The sequence below is a fragment of the Lissotriton vulgaris genome, chromosome 4_1 (genome assembly GCF_964263255.1).
Source record: "Lissotriton vulgaris chromosome 4_1, aLisVul1.2, whole genome shotgun sequence".
NCBI classification, from domain to species: domain Eukaryota; kingdom Metazoa; phylum Chordata; class Amphibia; order Caudata; family Salamandridae; genus Lissotriton; species Lissotriton vulgaris.
Window position 1 is genome coordinate 766,333,759 of NC_141691.1, and position 20,712 is coordinate 766,354,470.

Here is a 20,712-nt window from a genome sequence, read left to right on the forward strand (position 1 = left end):
CCAGGTAAACGCAAGCTGATGGTTTATCTGAAATTAACAGGGGCGTCTGCGCAGGACGTTTCACTGTAGAGACTTTCATCTTTTGGCATATTTCACATTCCAAAATATAGTTTCTGGTTTGTTTCCTCATGCGTGGCCACCAGTATTTCTGTTTTAATAACGATACTGTGGCAGAAACACCTGCATGAGCAGAGGCGAGCCCTTCATGTGCTTCTAGGTTTAGTCCTAATCTATGTTCCATGTTTGGAATTACCCTATCCCACACTCGAGGGATTCGAGCAAACAGAACATTGTTCACATCAGTTATATACGAGTATTTGAGTGGAAACCCTTTAGGTAATGTTTTACCGCTGTATTTGCTTGAAGCATTGACAGCCAGCATTATTGTGCTGTCTATTTTTGTTTTTGAACAAGTGATTGCAGCTACGGAAGTCGTTTGCAAAGCTGCCTTCGCGGCTTCATCAGCCAATGAATTCCCTTCAACGTGAACGCCATCATGTTTATGACTCAGCGTGTGCATCACATGAGTGTTTTGTAGTCCTTCTGGTAACTGAACTACGTGTTTCCAAAGCGCCTTGTGCTTGATTGTGCCACCTTTTGCATCTTTTAAACCATTTTGAATCCAATTCTGTAAATATTCATTGTAAGATTGAACACAATAAAACGAATCGCACACTATGAGTGTGGGGAATTCGCAATCCGTGTTTTCAAGTGCCATCTTGAATGCTTGTAGTTCAGCTCGCTGAGCTGTACAATCCCCTAAGGATTGAGTTTTAGTGATCATTGGTCTAAATTTGCCATCGCGCCAACGACCTTTAACGATCGCGCACGCAGCACTGTAAGCTTGTTTACCCTCCGTAGCGGGTTGTGTTGAACCGTCAGTATAAATTATACATTCATACTGTTCTAGTGGTAGAATTTCAGTAGGCAGAGGACATTCTTGTTTGTATTGTAGAAATGCTTGTGTTTTTAAATAAGGATCAAAAACATATTGAACATCAGTTGCTGTAAGAGAATTAACCCATTGCATCCATCTTGGATGTAAAGCTTTAGCATTTGGAATGCTCGCTTTTGTCACTGCCTCTGAGGCAGGTACAGGTATTACAACTATAATGTGCTTTCCATGTGCCAGGGCTCTCTCATTTGCTACAGCGGTTTGAACAGCTGTCAGAATTGTTTCTGTTGAAGTGAACTTCATTTCTGCTTGTGTGTACAAATGTGATTTGTATGCTATTGGTACCTTTTCACCTTCGTTAAAGTTAAGTAGGTGAATCCGCATTGACCCAAAATGATTCGGATCACTAAGTTGCGTATGTTTACGCGTGTTTTCAAATGTTTTGTTGCTAGCATCTCTGTTTTTGAGTGAACACAACATTTCTGTGTCCAATTTACTCTTTTAAAATCAGGTTTGATTAATTCATTGAGAGGTTTTACCCTTTCTGCGTAGTTTAGAATTTAAGTTCTTCCAAAAATTCAAGAATCCTAGAATTGACTGTAAGTTTTTTCGCTATTTTGGAGGTTGGTGCAGCGCACACTTTTCTAAAAAGTTGGCTGCCAGGGTTTTACCTTCGCTTGATAACTCATATCCTAGGAAAAGGACGTTGAGGTGGGCAATTCTTGATTTCTTAAAATTGAATTTGTACCCTTCAGAGGCGAAGCCCAGTATAATGGTGTTCACCTTGTTCAAGTGCCTATCCAAGTCATCGTCTGTCAGATAGATGTCATCTCTTTAAAACAAGGAGAGGGGGCTCTTTAGTCCAAAAGAATGGAGTACCCAAACACCATAGAGTATAAGAAAAAGTGTTCCCTTTGGTTACAATCTATTAAGAGGCCAATAGCACCCAGAGCCAGTCCTAGGCCTTCTGAGGCCCGGGCGAAAGGGAAGATGTGAGGCCCCTCTAGTTGCATATTGGGTCGCAAGAAGTGACATCACAGAAAGTGACTTTGCAGGACTATTGATCTTAGTTATTTGGCATCACTGAAGCAAACTAATGTGGATATAAGTAACATGGACAAAAAATAGAGGGGATGGAAAACAGGTGAGCAAAAATCCATGAGTGTAACACTTGCCGCATCCTCTCCCCCACTGAACATCATACTGCCCCACTGAGAGAAACTTGCACTTCACTGACCCGCCATAAACACCTGGATGTGGCTCAATTTAAATTACGCACTAGACAAGAGCAATTTGCTGCCTAAAAAAAATTAACATCCTAGAAAAAGCAAACACTCATAGGGAATGCAAGATTAAGCAAAGCATGTGAAAAGAAATGTAAGCAGGAACAACATGGTTACCTTTTTCTTTTTACAATCATTATTCAGAAACTAGTGAGTGCTTTGACCTGAAAAGTTAAGGCCATGACTACAGGGCCCGGAAGGGACCCGTGTCAAGGCTCATTGCTAATATCCTTATAAATGTAAGCAGTATGGTTTAAAAAGACCATATTCGTGAACACACAAATGGTGTACACATTTTGTTTTCCAATTCACCCATCAAGCAGGTATTTAAGTACCTCCAGGAATAGTGCACTTTCCCACTTAGGCAAAACAATGTTGTTCAAAGAGCCTTCGATCAGTCAATTGTTCTGACACCCTCAACCCTGCAGCCTCACTTACTAAGATGCCAAATCAAGTGTACAAGGTGCATAGCTCCGCCATATTGCTAGATGGCACTCAAGCCACAAGTCACCAAAGTAATTAAAACGTGTATTCACCGGGAGGAGCTTCGCGGTCGACCAAGATGGCCGCGTAAGCTCGGAGCTCCGCGGACCCTCTGACCCTCCGCAAATATCCTGTTGGAAATCCTGATCCACATTAGTGGATTCTACTTGGTGGATGGTCGCAGACACGGGAGCAGCTTTCCGCTTCCAAATTGGTGGTTCCTAGACGAAACTACGTCGAGTTGAACTCCGTGCCAGGGATGCGCCATTGTCTCCTGGGTGGTTCTGCCTTCACCGACGCTCCGCACGATTGGAATGCGAAGCGTTTTTTTGTGGTCCCTGCTGACGGAGTGCTTGTGGCTGCGGAGTTGCCTACTACCGGCCTGGTGTGATTACTGACGCTGCCTCTGCTCTGTTCCTGTGTCTCTTGTTCGGGCGGAGTAGCCCTTTGTTCTCCTGGGACCCAACATGGCTGGCAGAGGGGACCCCGACAGGACGTCGAACAGAGGTGTTCGTAGGACGACCCAAACGCAGCAAAACAAAATCGACCGGTATGCTCAGCAACGGACCTCACCCACTGTGGTGGCCTCCTCTAGGGACCCTCATCGTGCAGGCTCGCCTGAAGGCTCTGAGCCTACCCTGAGCGACGTTATGGGGGCCATCGCGGGCATTCGCTCAGAAATGCAAAAGCAACATGAGGTCCTGACTCACAAGGTGGACACTCTGGCTGTGGACCTTACTCTTATCAGGGCTGACTTGGGGAAAACTAACGACCGAGTGAAGTCTCTTGATCTCAAGACCTCCAGCCTAACCACCGACGTCTCGGACCTGCAGACGGAGGTCCGGACCCTGAGACAAGCCAACAACCAATTTTCCAGAAGACTGGAGGACTTTGAAGGACGTGCCAGGCGGCAGAATGTCCGTATTATTGGTGTTCCGGAGGGAGTGGAGGAGGCGGCAGTGGACCTTTTTGTGGAGGACCTGGTGCAGGCACATCTCGCACCTTCAGGCTTGAGCAACTTTTTCTCGGTGGAGCGGGCCCATCGGGTCCCGGGCGGCCCGCCGAAGTCGGGTGTGGCGCCTAGACCCATCATTGCCCGGCTCTTCAACTTTAGAGACCGGGATGTTATCCTTCAGGCGTCCAGACGGCATGGACCGCTCAAATACCAGAACTCCGAGATGCACTTCTATCCGGATTTCACTAGGGCCGTGCAGAGGCAGCGCCAGAGTTTCGCAGGTGTGAAACGGCACCTGAGAGAAATGGGCTTTAAATACTCGATGCTGTTCCCTGCCAAACTCCGGATTGAGCATGAGAGCCGTGCCCTGTTCTTTGATGTGCCGGAAAATGTAAGCGACTGGCTGGACACTTTGCCACAACGCCGAGAGGAACAAGACGAGCACTCCGGAGGCGCAACTGGTGGTTCCGACCTCTAGGACTTGTTTCTACTGTGCGGATCATGGCGATTGGTGTCCCTGCTGTCTGTGACTGATAATACCAATGTTACTTCGATGTTGATGATTCTCCTGTCGTTTACAAGGAGGGTGGCGGGAGGGATTTGTGGAGATTCCTTACTCCTTTGGGGACTTTTTGTAGACTAGTTCATGGGGCGACAGGCACACTGCTGGTTGGGGGGGCTCTTTAGTCTGCTGCAGGAGTGCAGGGTGGGGGTTGGTGTTGGGAAAGTTCATTTGTTTGTTTATTTTTCTCTCTTTCTATCTCTTAGGCAATGGGTTGTATACTCTGTTCAGTTTCGATTGTTGTTGAGATTTGATGGGGTTGGGTGGGGCTGGCGACACGATGATGGGGGGTAAGAAACTATGTGTACTCAGTTGGAATGTTAACGGGTTGGGTGACCACATCAAGAGGGGGGTCGTGATTCAATTAATTAAACGCCACATGCCCGATGTTGTTCTCCTTCAGGAGACGCATCTGGTTGGAAATACGTGTAAGGCGCTTAACCGTAAGGGATACAAAATGGTTGCCCACTCGGGGTTCTCTTCGGGCTCTCGGGGGGCGGGGGTTCTTGTTCGCTCGTCCCTTCCTCTTGAGATCGACGTCACTCTGATAGATGAGAGGGGGCGCTACGCCGCAGTCACGGGACGGTGGGAGGGGCGTGCCCTGACATTACTTTCAGTTTACGTTCCCCCGGGCCTGCAATCTAGCACTTTCCAAGATCTTGGTGGCGCCATTTTAAATTTGCCTGCTGGTTTGTTGATAATGGGGGGTGATTTCAACTCGGTCTGCTCCGGCTCCTTGGACCGCCATCCGCCTAGAGACCTCCGGGGCTCCCAACTGTGGTTGCCCTCTTTCCTTGAGACTATGGGATTGGTGGATAGCTGGCGGCTGTTACATCCCACGCTCCGTCATTTTTCCTTTCATTCCGGCGCCCATGGCAGTCTATCTCGGATAGACTATGTTCTCACATTGGCTGCATATGCGCCTGCTGTCTCTGAAGCCCGATTTTTGGCGCGGGGCATTTCCGACCATTCCCTGGTGTGGGTCTCTTTCGACTTTGACATTGTTTTGTCGGATCGGCCGGTGGCCATTAATCCATGATATTTCCGCAGCCCCAAGACTCGCAATCTTCTGGCCAAGGCCATCGACCTCTACTTTTCTGACAATGAGGGTTCGGTTCGCTCGGCCGCGACTCTCTGGGAGGCGTTTAAGACTGTCCTGAGGGGTGCGGCTTTTGCTCTTATAGCAGAGGCCCGTAGAGCCAGGGATGCCGACTTGGTGCACATCGAGGAGGAAATCATGGAGTTAGACTCCCAACTGGAGACAGACCCCGATCCCATTCTCCTTCAGGACCTCTCCCTCAAACAGTCGGAATACCGTGAACCTCGCCACGAAGGCTGCCCTTACTATAGCTAAGGAATAGCAGGGTCGGATATACAACGTCGGCGATAAGGCTGGGAAGTTGCTAGCCTGGCTGGATAGGAGGCAGATGGCTAGCCGTGTCGTACCCGAGATTTTGGGGGACGACGGAGTTGTCGTCTCCGATCCCAGCGCCATTGCCGAGTCCTTTGCCGACTACTTTCGAGGTGTCTACACATCTGTTTCAGACCGGTCTGAAATCGATTCGACAGAGCTTCTGTCGACAGTTGAGCTTCCCTGTCTTTCGGACGAGGAACGCGACGACTTGGACAGGGACATCTCAGTTGACGAGATTGCCCTTGCAATTCGCTCATTGCGATCGGGCAAGGCGTCGGGCCCCAATGGCATCCCGGTTGAGCTTTATAAGGTCAGGCCGGATGTGGTTTCCCCGCACCTGCGAGAGACTTGTGTCGCTCTTATCGGCCCATCTCCCTCCTCAATGCCGAGCCTAAGATTCTCGCCAAGCTACTCGCCAATCGACTGATTGGGGTTATTGGCGACTTAGTGCACCCGGACCAGTCGGGCTTTATTCCTCATCGCAACACTGCCCTTAACCTGCGTAGACTCCACGGCGCCATGGCCAGGGCTCACACCCTGGAGAAGCCGGCGGTCCTTGCTTCCTTGGACGCCACGATGGCTTTTGATTCTCTCGAATGGAGCTACCTCTGGGCGGTGTTGTCGAAGCTCGGTTTTGGCCCGGTGTTCATTGCCTGGGTAAAGCTCCTTTATGCTGACCCGCTGGCTAACGTTGCCGTCAACGGCCGCATCTCGGCATCTTTTGCCCTTCATAGAGGCACTAGACAGGGTTGCCCCTTGTCGCCTCTCTTGTTTGCGCTCGCTCTTGAGCCGCTCGCGGCCAAGATGCGCACGCACCCGGATCTGCATGGCATAAGCTGGGCTCCTGGTTTCGAGGACAGAATCTCTCTCTATGCTGATGACATTCTGCTCTACCTCACCTCCCCTTGCAAGTCACTTATTGTGGCGTGCGATGTACTTCGACTTTTTGGCAGGTACTCTGGCCTCGTTATCAACTGGGCCAAGTCCTTCCTATACGTACTGAAGGGGGACACACCACGCCTCCCTAGAGGCTGCAACATCCAGGTGGCCAGCCAGGGCTTTAAGTATTTGGGGATTTACATCTCCGGTATTGCGAGGGTGAGATACGACCACAACTTGCTTCCCCCTCTTCAGCGCCTCCGGCGTGATGTGGAGGGTTGGCGCAAGCTCCCACTCTCTTTACTTGGTCGCGCGGCATTATTTAAGATGATGTCTTTGCCCAGGTTTTTGTACGCCCTGCAGAACACTCAGGATCCGGTTCCCGCTCGCTATTTTCGAGAGATTGAGAGCCTTCAACGTGCCTTGCTCTGGGATGGCCGTCCCCGCGTTGCCGTCACGAAGCTCACGCTACCGTGGTATGACGGGGGTATTGCACTGCCGGATGTGCGCAGATATTACTGGGCCTCCCAGTTGGCGGCTATCAATCATGGCTTCTACGGCCCGGAAAACAACCCCGGCTACGCCATGGACAGGTGGCTTTTGGGTGGCAGCAACTACTACAGGGCACTGTATTCGAGGTCTCTGGACGGGCGGATGTCGGGTCCAAAGAGAACTGCGATCCACATCTGGCGTACGATCACCAAGGCGCAGGGCTGGCAGGGCAGGCTGACTAGATTCACCCCTTTGTACGACTCCGACATTCTGGGCAGGTTATGGCACACCAAGGGCTTTGATAAATGGGACCTCATAGGAATTTCCAGGGTGGACGATATGGTCTCTAAGGGCGAGATTAAGACCTTCTCCCAGCTACAGGCTGAGTACCAGCTGGGCGGCACGGAGTTTTTCCGTTACGCCCAGCTGCGACACGCGCTGCTGTCTGCTAAGCCGGCAGAGGGGGCGATCCCAGAGAGCTCCCCGCTGGAGGACAGAATGTTGGACGGCCATATGCCTGACAGTGCCATCTCACTGTCGTATAAGAAACTGATTAATGTTCGCACTGACCTCCTCCTCGGTGTGCGGGAGCAATGGGTGCGTGATGGCCTGGAGATCGACGATGAGGACTGGCAGAGCGCTGTGTCCTCCCCTAAGGAGGTCGCCATTTCCTCTCGTCTTCGGCTGGTGCAGTTCAAGATCTTACACAGAGTGTACGTGACTGGCCCCCGGCTTGTACATATGGGCTACTCGACCGATGGGCTCTGTCGCCGTGGCTGTGGCGCCTCTGCTACTTTTCTGCACATTCTCTGGGAATGCCCCGTCATAGCTTCCTACTGGAGACGGGTGCATCGGATTATGGACGAGGTGACTGGGCTAGTGGCGACTGCGGAAGCTAGGAGATGCCTCCTTAACATCTGGGAGCCATCTGATCACAATGTGGCTCAGACGCAGTGGGTGACCCTTGGCAACATGGTGGCTAAACGCGATATTGCACAGAAATGGGGGGCTGTGACGGCTCCCCTGGTGGTACAATGGAAAGCCAACATGGATTGGTGTATGTTTAGGGAAAAGACAGTCTACGTTGCCAGGGGTAAGCCCAGAAAGTGGTCGAAAGTGTGGGGGGCCTGGAATGCTTACAGGGGAGGGATTTGCTTGCCCCCTGAACCTGTCTCTTTGGTGGAACATTTGTCGCCATAACCTGTGACAACAACTGTTTTATGATATACTGCTGAATCCTGTTTCTTCCTTCTCCCCCCCTCTATCCTGCTTTACTCTTCTGTATTTGTGCTCAAGTGTACGCTGCTCCCTGCCCCGCTCCGGCACCTCTCAGGCTTTCCCTGCTCCATTGCCACTCTTCGACGCCTTTGGCGTCATCTTCTTTCCTTGTTATAATGTTCCTTCTATCATAAAATATAAAAACAACCTTCATGGTACTGTGTTAAATGCTCTTGCACTATTGCTGTCCTGATTCACGATGCTGCCTTGCCTCCGGGATGTTAGGCTGAATAGCTGTGTGCACTTTTTCAAATAAAGGTTTTAAAAATATATATAAAAAAAAAACGTGTATTCACCAAATCAGAATCAAGAATCCCCTTTCTTGCAATTCATAATTTTAACCATTGGTACTATCAAGAATTGTATTTATGCAAATATCATATGTCAAATATGCTGCAAAGGGGAGGCACTATTACTCATACGAAAATCCAGGGCACACTACATTATTTCTGAGATGCATGCAGTAGATGCAGGTAGAGTGGCACCTACATTTGAAAATTCTCTGTTTTTATTAGGGAAATGCACCGTAGGATCTGGCTGATCTTCTCAGGAAGCAAATGAAAATCATCATGTAAAGACCTGCTGCAGGTTCTGGAACTGAACCTCCCGATAACAGAGAATACAGAAGAGGTCTGGGATAGGCTTCCATCAATGATTGATCAAATGGGGTGAACTGCCTCTACCACAGAGAGCTGGACGCCCTGCCAGAGCCTACAGATGCAAGCCTATGATTGTCCTCTCATATCACTTCTCTTTCGAGTAGTTACCTCAAGCAGACACCAATGCACGTGTGTTGTGAAGCAGCTAAAAGTAGTGGGTTCACAGAACATTAGAAAACATATGCATTTTTAATATGTGCTAAGAATCATCAAGCAACCTTTTGCAGTCTACCACAACAGCATCCTATCACAGACATGCAATGCCGTACGTGAATACGATCAACCATTTACAACACTTTCTGGGAGTTGACACAGCCCTCTATCCTGGTCACTTAAAGAGAGACTAGAAAACAAAAGTCTTACAGGCACATGCATCAACGATTTTTGCATGCGCAAACGGTGCGATTCGCTAAAATCGGCCGTTTGCGAATGCAAAATCAGGTTTAGAGATGCATCATGCATTTTTGGGAAAATCGCTATTTTTAGCAAATTCCAAAAATGCGATTGCTTTAAAGGAATCGCAAATTTGTGATTCCTTAAAAGCAATGCATGATTAATTTTAAAATTGCGAATTCGCAATTAGGGGGTGCAAATTACCACGAGGTTGGACCTCGTGGTAATTTGCGAAAATGTGTTAAAATGCTCTAATTTGCATTTAAAAACACTGTCATGTTACAGACACACATGTCCTTAGGACATGTATGTTTGAAACATGCACTCCAAAATACATTTCTGGGGTGCAGGGGGGGGTCCTTTGGACCCCCCCCTGCACCCATGGAATGCATCAACATTTTGCGAATTCCAATTTGCGAATTCGCAATTCCCATTGATTCCTATGGGCCTTTTGCCCCATAGGAATCAATGGGAATTGCGAATTCGCAAATTGGAATTCGCAAAATGTTTGCGAATCGGTAAAAATTGCGATTTTTACTGATTCGCAAATTTTATGCAATTTAAATCATGCATCCCGTTTTGCGATTCCTTATTTGCGATTCCTTAAAAATCGCTAATAAGGAATCGCAAAACGTTTTATTGATGCATGTCACCGATGATGCTTTTAAAACATTTCATACCCCAGCCTAGCTGCTCCTTTCTAACAAGCTGTTCTTCAGTTCTCAAACATAGCTGCCTGTTACATCTACAAAACCATCACTGTGCAACCAATTTTTTCCATTCTGTTCCAGTGTCAATAATATTGCTGGTATTAATAAATGCTTCCATCAAAATGGTGTGAGGAGTTGCCCATTAACGAGGCACACAGGAAAAGAGTAGAGTCCCCCAAGGAATCTGCCCGGAAAAGAGGCGCCCACTGAAAAACACATTCCAACCCCTACCACTTCCCACCCCGACTTCAAGAAGCTAAAGCCATGGGCCGTGACTACTTACGATCTGTCTGAAGTTATGCCAATGCGGGCCGAACAATAGACTCCCGACTCCAATCCTGGCTGAAGAGACTGAGAGGGAGTGCGTGTGGCATGCATGCTGCATCACTGGCTGGCCAAAATGATGTTCAGGGCCGTCATTAGTAGTGCTTTCACGCGCTACCAGATTGATGGACCTGGGACCCACACATAAACTGATATGCCGCCCACGCACGGTGCACCGCATGGCACCACCACCACTAAGCTAGGTGGTGGTGCGTGCGTGCACGGTGCACTTCCACTATCCACTAACTTAACTGCCTGCGCGAGTGCGCACAGCGTTTTTCCCGCATTTTCATGTCGGCCCTGCTCTTTCACTGCGGTCTACTCTGCGGGGCCATCGGCGGGCCCCCCTGAGTGCGAGGCCCTGGGCTGCTGCACATACTGCCCATGCATAGGACTGGCCCTGATAGCACCTCACAGTTACATTCACATCCAACACACCTCTCGTGCCATTTCCAACCTATTAAAGCACTTACAAAGAAAAAACACTGCTATTTTTGTACACAACACAGAATTTATTTTTATTTAAAATCAAAAGATAATAGCCCAAAATGCCATTGTAATCTCTAAAATTATTGCATAAAAACACATACATAATACAGGATCATATCATTTAGCTACAACAATCCATGAGGAGAAAAACATAGACAATAAACTTTGTCATGTGGATGTTAATTTGGGTTTTCTTAGCACAACAGAGGTCATAGATCTTAATTCCCTTTCACCAAACCACTGTTGGACTTTCCAAATTTAACAGAAATGAAGTGTTGACGCGTTTCAGTGGTGTCTTTTCGATAAAACCACCTTCATCAAGACAAAAGTACTTTGGTTCTCCTTACAAATGGTATTAATCTCACTTATCCCAAAATAAAACCTTTTTTTAATTGCTATCCTTTCTACAACATTTGAAAAATCTATTTGTGCAAAACTATTTCACGGTTTGAATTAATAAAATAATCAACAATTAAATGTTTTTGTTTTAAAAAGACAATAATCAATGGCTTAATCAAATTACTGCGACACAATCAGTTCACTCTCCGTGCATCAAACCGATAATCACAACACCACATGATGGGTATAAAAAATACTCAGTGCTATGTGAATGCATGTTGTATCACAGCCATGTAGTCATGACATCATATTCTTTTCAATATTCTTTGTAAGTGCTCCAACCATTCACTCAATTATGAAAGAACAATCATTCTATCTTTCATCCCACTTACAATCGTATATTCTTGTTATAACTCACCTGTGCAACCGCATATGTGTGAGACTCTTCCCAATCAGTTAAGGGGTATTTGATCCCACGTTAGAAATCTGTTGAATATAGCAGATAGGTTTTTTGGGATCCGTACATGATGGTTACGGAATCTCACATCAATTTTTTCTTCACAAACATTATTTTAAAGGATAATATCTATTTGGGTCGTAACGGAAAGTCTTTTCATAGATCTTCACTTGATGTCAAAACAGCGCAAAATTAAAACTACCCTATGGGCCAAGGATAAACTCATAAGGTGATTACTAAAAGATATTTCTATCCTAGAGTACATTTTGTCATCATGAAACTGTCATACATATAATTTTATTACCTTAAAGTTATTGGGCCATTAAAAATTCACGACTGCTTAAAAAGCTCCTCACCGTGTTAGTATCTCAATGCGCTTATATATATTTGTTTCTTATTCTTGGATCACAGGGTATTATTAAGTCGTGGCTGCTTCCCTAGTACCATATATATGGGAAAAAGAATAAAGAGAGGAGTAGTTACTCTCAACGGGTACCTGATGCTTACATATTTGTACTTAAACCATCTCAATAATACCACAAATATAACCTATTCCATAAACCTTCCAAGAGACCACCCTTCACTCTAGTCTCAAAGGGGAAGGAAAATAAATCTACGTACAATGCACCTCACCCAATGTTAGCGCACCACAGCTCACTTCTACTCAATAAAGCCAGATTCAAGATATTAGACCCCACCATTTCTTTATCGGGCATAGTGTCAAACCGACTACGGTTTCTAGCTTCTAATTACTTTGTCGAGAATCCCTGGTGGTAAACACTGAACTCCAATAGGAGATAACAACGATAGAGTGAGGCTGCATTGTATTTCATCACCTCTCTCTCATATACTCTTGCCCCGATCTACCTCCACCCCCCCCCCTTAAGCTGCACTAATGATACTCTCACCTTTTAAATCCGACGACAGGCTTTCCCCCCTTTTGTCTCCCTCGTGTCTTTTGGCACTGTGTAAGCAATTAATTGATCGCCCGCCATGGAGGTCCCTGTTTTATTACGTGTCTGATTTGTGTCGAAAACGTCAGCGCACCCAGTCAAGTGTGCATGTAACTTTCCCACGCATTATAGCTCGAAACAAAATTGCGGACCATCAGCAGTGTTCCCAGCCCGCATTGCTGTGATGTATACTTGGCGCCTACAATTGTACTGAAAAACTTTATTGAAACCCCCTCTATTCCATTGAACAGGCCTCTGATTACCATAATCTATATAAAAGCCACCCAACGTCACTTGCAACGGTACTGCGAGGGTATCTACGTTTTGTGCGCTCCCAATAATGGTATGATATATGCGCAGCACCAAGTCCCACCCACAGCGAAAGGTGGGATAAATATCAGGGGGTTATTTTATTGAAAACCCCTGAAAGGGAAAGAGCCCCAATCTCTACAGCATCCTGTCCTTCCTGTAACATCATTTGCCTAATACATGCAAAGTTCCATACTTAATACTAACGTCCCCTACCTGAAATCCAGCCACTCCCTCATCACAGATTTTTTCCTGCACCAACGTATATCACATGGAATATAATATAACGAGGATCTTTCCTACACTGTTGCTGAGATGTACACCATATAGAGCCTATTGTGGCACACTTCTCATCCAATCCTCTTTGGAGTTTAATCCCTTGGTAACAGTATCCAAGGTTGAAATGTACCACTGCTCTCTGTTCTTTCTCTTCGTTTCCACATTGGCCCCTCTTCGTGGACACATAATTTTTTCAATGATGAACCCAGTATATTCTGTATGTTTGTGGTTCATCCCCACATAGTGATCAACCAGGGGGGCATTAATCTTCCTGGTCTTCAAAGCTGACCTATGTTCCAGAAGTCTCAGTCTAAGTTCCCTTCCTGTCTCCCCCACATATGCGAGACCACAGGGACATAGTAGCAAGTATATTAAGTAGTTGCTTCTGAAATTGTAGAGGCTCCTAGCTGTCAAGGAGTAATCATTATAGGACAATGTCTTGATTACAAGACAATTTTCACATATTGAGCAATTTCCACATTTATGGTTTCCCACTGCCCTTTCTCCTGTTATTGTACTCTGGCCATGCTGGCTCACTTCTCGATCAGTATTTACTAGATTTTTGCATAAATTGTCATTACGTCTGAAGGCAAAGATTGGTTTTAGAATTTTAATCTCATTGCCCTCATTTTGAATGTTCCAATTAGAATTGATAACATTCTTCAGTCTGTTACTGATATTCGAGAATTGACTCAAAAACACCAGTTTTGATTCAGTTTCTTTCCTTTGTTTCTTTGCATTGGGGTCAGGATTTAACATACTCTCACGGTTGTAGAAGCGTGCCCGTTTGAAAGCATGTTTAAGGAGTTTTTTGGGGTAACCCCTATCTCTCAGCTTGCTGTTTAGGCACTCCGCATGTTTGTAATAATCATCAATGTTTGTGCAGTTCCTCCTCAACCGGAGGAACTACCCAAACGGTATGTTATCACGTTGTGACCGGGGGGGATAACTCTTATAATGTAAGAGAGTATTCTTATCAGTAGACTTTGTAAAAAGCTCAACTTCCAGTGTTCCCTCGACATCTTTATTCGTTATGTCCAGAAAATGGACAGCATGATTGTCATATACTGCTGTAAACTTAAGGTTGGAGTCACCGAGATTCAACCATTAAAGAAACCTCGCCAAAATGGTGACCTCTCCTTCCCAGATAAAAAAGATGTCATCAATTAAGCTGCGCCACAGCAGATGTTTTCATAAAAGGGTGCCGCTTCATTAAAGACATGTTTCTCCTTAAATATGGCCACATATAAACATGCCAGACTAGGAGCACAAGTTGCTCCCATGCTGGCACCTTGCATTGGAGAAATAGCTTGTCCTTCAACAAAAACATATTGTTTTTCAGTACCAGCGAGATGCATTGCAATATGAAATCCTTATTGGCACCTCTAAGGTCCTCACTGTCCAAAGTATCACGTATGACATTTATTGTATCATCCTGTGGGATGTTCATATGCAACCCCTCTATTTTGAGGGTTACTAAAATCTGGTTGCTTGCATCAAAAGAAATGCCCTCAATCATAGAGATGATGTGTGCTGAATCATGAACATAAGATTTCTGTTGTGAGACTAATGGTTTAAGAAATGTATCTGCATATTGGCTTAAAGATTCGAGAAGGGAACCTATGCAGCTAACAATAGGTCTTATGGGGGGTTTTGTTCATTTTTATGGATCTTGAGGAGACCATATATCGCGGGAATTCTGGCATTTTTATTGTTAAGTAATTTATGTTCCGCCTGACAAATCCACCCATTCTCAAAGGCAGTATTTGTGATATTTGCTACTTGATTGCTTAGTCTCTCCATTTTGTACCCTGGAGTTATGTTCTTTGACTTCCAGTAACTCCAACATTTTTTAGTCATAATCCTTGGTGTCAAGAATGACAACCCCTCCCCCTTGTCCGCAGGTTTGATCGTGAGCTGCAAATCATTCTTTAAGTTCATCATGGACTTTCGTGATCATCAGGGTGCGCTTCACTTAGGATCTGTCTAACTTTAGTCTCAACAAAGTTTTCAAAGATTTCCACATTTTTACACACTTGCGTAATAGCTGGTGTGAACGTAGATTTCTCTTTAAGACCTGAGATGTTCACTATCGGAGTGTATTCCTTGTCGTCAAAAAATCTATTCAAACTTACCTTCCGAAAAAAGGTTTTGAGATCTTTTTCTAGAGTGAATTTATTCACCATAGAGGTGGGTGCGAATGTAAACCCCTTTTCTAAAACTTCTACTTCTACTGTACTAAGGGCATGTAATGAGAGATTAATAATGGGAAATGTATTTCTCTCACAAGTGGTTACCGCCAATATCCCTGGTTCCTCGTTTTAATGCAGACCAATTGAGCAAGGTCAAGAGAATCAGTATAGGAGGCATTGCCCTTATTCAGAATAAGTGAATACACCTAGTTTATTACACGCTTTCTGAATAGGGGTACGAAAGATGATTATTTAAGATATTTCTCTCCTTTTTTTTCCTAGTTTTGTTTTTAATAGTTATTGAAAATCATTTATGAAGCTACCATATTGAACCTGAAAAGTGGAGCATTTACCCGCTACAAAGAAGGTGTGTGATAAAATGCTTAGACACTTTATTAGTAATATGAGGATTTGAACTAAATAGAAGAAAATGCCCTGAGAATAAGATAACTGGGTGATAAAAATGGATGCATGATCCCAACCATAGAGCATGGTATGAATGGTATTCCAAATTAGTAAATAGAAGGGAATGTAGTATGAGAATGTGAGTAGGGGATTTATATTAGGAATGGAAAACACAAATGAGTAGCACAGGTTTAATAACACCGATGAAAATAAATGAATGTATATTAAGTCAAGTAGGAGGACTAGGATGCTATAAGCCAATGATAGGCATGAATACTGTTTGTAATATATATCGCAAAGAATGAATAGTGATTATGTTTCATTTTTTAATTCATTCCAACAGATTGTTTTTAAATTTGTCCTGAGGATGGTGGTGCGCACAGCAGGATCCACCGAAACGCGTCGACATTTGTCATGTAGTTTATATTGAAAAATCTTTAATGATATATTTTCCGATATACGGCTGAAGATAAAGTGATTATGTGTATTAACTGTTATGCTGATCTGATGTATGTTATATACTGACCCAAATGAAATTCAATTTTTTTTATCATAGTATGAACTGATATTAACTTGAATTCTGTGTGGCATATTGAGCCTGTCATTTTTATCGGGTTCACAAAATAAAATAATGAAAATATTCATCCTGGCTACGCACTTAAATCCTTAACCCTTTAGATTGTAAGTGCTTTTTGTGGTTTCACTCCTGTATAATGTATCCTCTTTGCTGAATGATTGATGAGTATGTGGTGGTAACCCAATAGATCTAGTGTGACAGATTCTAGTGAGGCATGATCCTAGTGTAAACTGATAAATACTACAACGAAGGGAACCATTTGTTTTTACTTGTTTTTTTACCCTGTTCCCCTGTGGTTGATCAAGGGTGACTCTCTTTCTTTTTCTACTCGTTTTGAGGTACTCCTGCGGTTGGTTTCGCTGATATTCTGGTTGTTGGTTTTGCTGATAATCCTGCAGTTGATTCCGCTGGTACTGATCCCTGCTTTGGTTGGGGATCCGATCTATTCTAACGCCCCTTTTCGGGCGATGTTCTAAAAAAGGAGGCAAACCATTATATGTTCCATTTCCATCGAATGGGTCCACAATTCTCACTATTAGATGGACCTTTCTCTTCACTGTTAGATCCCGAAGTGTCAGAAAAAGTAACCCCCTTCATTCCTCCTCTGGCATAGATAGGTCTCTGTTCAAAGTTTCTTTCATTTCTAAAATCCCTTGTTTGTTGGAAATACCCTTTGTTGGTATATGGATACACCAGTTCTAAGCTAAATTTGTTAATATCCTTTTTCAATTTTATGGTCTTTTTATTGATGAGATAATCCCAGTATTCGTTTACTTCCTGATTCAATTAATCTAGTCATTTTTTGGCCTCCTTTACTGCTGACATCTCTCTTAGGGCATTGTCTACTTTCTCTATTTCCTGTTTTTCTAAAATGACCATTTCCTGTGCTGTCTCAATTATTAATAAAATCCATTGCCTACTGCATCTATTTGAGATATGGGTCAATAATTCTATGATTTTTTTATTTTCAACAAATAGGCCTGGTTCGTTCCGAACCTGAAGTCCTATGGGGATTACCCCTCATTTGACATATTCTATTAGGAACTCTGCGTGTAATTCCGTACGGACTACAATTTTTTTACCACTATTGGAGGAGGCACCAATGATTTTATTACATTGGTCCTCCGTGAATCCAAAGGTCTTAAAGGGATCCAAGCTCAACGGTATACTTCTATAATTTTATTTAACCTGTCACTAAACAGTGATCAAGGAGTGTAATATTCTCTCTAGCCTGCCGGCTGTATTGAGTTACTTTAAATTTAAAACAAGGAAAGGGGGACCAAAGGAATGGAGCACCCAAATACCACAGAGTATAAGAAAAAGTTTTCCCTTTTGTTTCAATTTATTAAGAGGCCAATAGCACCTCACAGTTACATTCACATCCAACACACCTCTCATTCCATTTCCAACCTATTAATGCACTTACAAAGAAAAAACATTGCTATTTTTATACAAAACACAACATTTATTTTTCATTAAAAACAAAAGATCATAGCACAAAATGTCATTTCAATCTCTAAAATTATTGCACAGAAACACATACATAATACAGGATCATATCATTTAGCTACAACAATCCATGAGGAGAAAAACATAGACAATAAACTTTGTCTTGTGGGTGTTAATTTGCGTTTTCTTAGCACAACAGAGGTCATTTGTTTTTGACATCTTTTGTTTTTAAGGAAAAATTAATTCTGTGTTATGTATAAAAATAGTAGTGTTTTTTCTTTGTAAGTGCTTTAATAGGTTGGAAATGACATGACAGGTGTGTTGGATGTGAATGTAACTGTGAGGTGCTATTGGCCTTTTAATAGATTGAAACCAAAGGGAAAACATTTTCTTATACTCTCAGATAGATGTCATTGACATATGACAATGCTTCGTCATCATAAGTTTGTAGTAACTCTGTTACCCTTGCTGAGAATAACCCCGGACTATTCTTGAATCCTTGAGGGAGATGACAGAAGTAACGCTGTGTCCCCATTATTGAGAAAGCGATACCTACTTTCTGGTGCAATGTTTTGACAGAAGAAACCGTTAGAAATATCTAATGTGGTTTTGTACTTTTTTCTCACAATCTTATTAATTAATACTGTACTGGGTGCATTTTGCGCTGCAAAAGTTTTGCAACATGAGTTTAAATGTCTGTAATCCAATACTAGATGATATGTATTGTCTGGTTTGAAGACAGGAAACAAAGGATTGGTCATCGAAGAGGTGCATGTTTCAATCACCCCTTGGTATTCAAGTTGATCTAAGATCTCCCTGACCTGTTTTTTAGCTTCTTGCTTAACTGGGTACTGCCTTTGAGCAGTTGGTTGAATCTTTAACTGGATTTTATGATGAGGCGAGTCCTCATCCCATCCTACATCATTTTTGTTTAATGCTGGAGCTTGGGCCACTGCCCATTTTCTGGCATAAGTATATTTTAAATGAATTGGAATATGGTTGGAGTAGCTGGCATAATGATGTCTTCACCATGTGGGCACTCCCTGACAAATTCTGGTGGCCAATCTTGTTCAGCTAGAAGAATGTCATAACCCTTTGAAAGTCGCTCCCAAAAGATTGCATTTATTTATTGTGGTATGTCTCCCTCCATCCGGAGTGTTATTTCATATAACCTATGTGGAGAACTAACCATGGTGTCTGCAATTTCAACTTGAATGTATTCTTTCAAGTCCACTGTCTCCAGAAGATCATTCAGGTTCTAGCGAGCTGTTGTGACTGCTGCTGCGCTGTTCAACATTGTCTGAGCCCATTCTCCGTTCTTGAGTTGTGTCCTCAAGATCCTTGGCATGTCAGATTTTTAGACCTGCTACCTTCTTTTTGGTAAATTGAGGTTTCTTGTTTTTCTGAATGTGTTGATCTTCTTTGGACTTCACGCGTTCTTCCTTATTTTCTGACCGTCCTTGTCTTTCGGATTTCTGTGATGAAGCCTGAAAGGTATGAGAGAAACTTGTATCAGGTTTTCTCAAATTATCCCCATTCCTGAGGTTGTACCTCCTTTCAGAGGGCTCCTTTTGAGGAGACTTACCTCTGGAATGAAAACGCTTCTCTTTAGAAGTTTGTTTTCTATTTTCCCACTTCGTTTTTAGAAGGAGTAATAGTGTTTTTGGTAAAGGCTTTTAACTGTATAATGCTATTTAATTTTGTATGTTACTAAGTAAGTCCTCGTCCGACATTGATTCAATGTCAGGGTCAGGTGTGTAGCCGGCTAGAGCTGACCATGTAGCTCCTGGTCTACCTAGTGGACCAAGCTTGGAAATGTGATTTAAATGTTTTAGGTCGCCTTTAAACCAGACCTAATGCTCCTGGTATGTGAGTGGAATTTCAATATCCTCGAAAGGAATATATTCCTCTGGTGGTTCATCTTCTTTGTAGAAGTGAAACATGTGTGTTACTGGATTTGCTTCTGGGAACACTATCCATGAATAGAATACCTCTCTCTGGTGATATTCATGTGCCTCTATCACAAAAACTGCCCTACCACCTCTCGATGTTAGGCCATGTTTTATAAGTTTTATAGTGATGGCTTTCCTTAAATTTGAAGGGATGATTATAGCATTCTCATCGGTTTCTTGTAAACCTGTCAGGTTGAAAGCTGGTACGGCGTTTTCGCCTGCAGCTCCACCTGTTTCGGCGTTGTTGTCCCCGGTAAGGGACATTTTTGTTTAATGACAACTGCAGAGCAAGTTTCAAGAGAACAAAGATAAGGTGCACAATATTTTGGAACACTGTATCCTTCAACGTTGAACAAACCAAAAAGCTAATACATAGGATTTTTCGTCCTACTCAGCTATGGCGGATATTATCTTTTACGCACTCCAGACATCTATTGGAGTATTATGGGTATAGGGGTCTCTGAGAAAAGCACGACTGAGTTACTCCAGTATCTAGCGTTAAATTAGTGCCTTACCAAACGTTGGGTGCCATGTAGTGTAGTTCCTAACTTCCCAATAGGCTCTGCGCATTGGAATAATATACACTATAGATTTGACATAGGACTGAGGTCAATATGTCTCTATCGAGTATACTAAACTTAATTGTGTGTGCCAGCTAACTCAGAGGTCACTAGAAATATTCTTGAATAAACAAGAAGGGATTCGTTTCTGACAACTGCATAAACATGACAACTTTGTTTACCCTAGAATCAAAACGATATCTTCAGAGTCATGGAAACAATAGATAACTATTTCACCTAGTCAATTATGCATGCTTCGTTTCTACAGAGTTGCACAGAAATAGTGAGACGGGCGTTTCAACAAAAAGGGTTTATTGAACAGTCTTATTTCTCATGCAAGAGATATGAACTGCTACAATCGTTAGACAGAATGCAAAGTATAATGCGTACAGCGTAAACAGTAATATAAAATAATATTGTAATA